Source organism: Marmota monax, unplaced genomic scaffold (genome assembly GCF_021218885.2).
Source record: "Marmota monax isolate L192 unplaced genomic scaffold, Marmota_monax_Labrador192_F-V1.1 WCK01_AAM20220418_F8-fsc00099, whole genome shotgun sequence".
NCBI lineage: Eukaryota > Metazoa > Chordata > Mammalia > Rodentia > Sciuridae > Marmota > Marmota monax.
This window is the reverse complement of record NW_026692126.1, coordinates 976,952-978,129: the sequence shown is the minus strand read 5'-3', so window position 1 is coordinate 978,129 and position 1,178 is coordinate 976,952. Positions and strand designations below refer to the sequence as shown.

Sequence of the window (1,178 nt, the reverse complement as noted above, 5' to 3'; positions counted from 1 at the left end):
GATCCCCAACACCACAAAAAGAAGAAAAGATATACCTTAAAGTTACAGCTCTTTTACCCCAAAACTCATTTTACCAGTTTTATATCTAACCTAGAAATCTTTTTTTTTTTTTTTTTTTTGGTATTGGGGATTGAACCCAGGGGTGTTTAACCACTGAACCACATCCCCAGTTCATTTTGTTTGTTTGCTTGTTTTCTATTTTGAGACAAGTTCTCGCTAAATTGCTTAGAACCTCACTAAGTTTCTGAGGCTGGCTTTGAACTGGAGGTCCTCCTGCCTCCACCTCCTGAGTCGCTAGAATTACAGGCATGCACCACTGTGCCCGGCCTTAAGAAGTTGATACTTTTTGTCATGCGTTATTCTATTTTTTTGTATAAAATCCATATTTTTGGCTTTTTGAGTATTATACTTTGATTATTATGGATGTTCCATTAAGATGCCCAAATGGACATTTCTACCAGAGCCAATTAGAGATCATTACCAGGGCTCAGGTGTGGCTCAGTGGTAGAGCACTTGCTTAGCATGCATAAGGCCCTAGGTTCAATCCCTAGCACCACCAAAAAAGAAAAGAGGATGTTATAAAAAGCATTACCCTTAGTCAGGAAATGTAGCTTCCTGGTCAGTGGCAGAGTGCTTGCTTAGCATATGAAAAGCCTTCATTTAATCACCAACACACACACACACACACAAATATATATATATATATATATATATATATATTGCCCTTGAGTATACCTTATGAAATATTTCAGTTCAGAAAATTTTGTTTTAGTTTGACCCTGGTGTGAATTCCATGTGGAAATATAAATTTACTTAGTTTTCATCTCCTTTATTCATACCTTGAATTTTTGTTTCCAGTTCTTGGCCAAATTCGGTTCTAATTCTGTCTGTCACACAGTTGATAAGCTATTTCTATTTGGTGATAACAATAATCAGGGACCTGATTTTATGGTTTGAACATTTGGTTATTGATATGAGCATGATGGGGGTTTAATCTTCTGACAGCTAAAAGATGGCAGATTATTATTTGCTATATTTTTTATTTATTTGAAAGTTTACCTACATGTGAGTTCAGATCAATTAAGAAAACATTTTTTGCTCATGGGAAAGGAAAATATCCCTCTGGGATCAGAGGTAATAAGATTTTGTATTTTGTGTTTATTTTGACTCATAACTGA

General features: G+C 35.3%; 1 non-coding gene across 1 annotated transcript; it reads left to right on the top strand.

Moving 5' to 3' along the window:
- The first annotated feature begins 484 nt into the window (after positions 1–484).
- Positions 485–559, top strand: Trnaa-agc (transfer RNA alanine (anticodon AGC)). The gene has a single exon. It is a non-coding gene; the product is annotated as a tRNA-Ala (tRNA).
- The last annotated feature ends 619 nt before the right edge of the window (positions 560–1,178 follow it).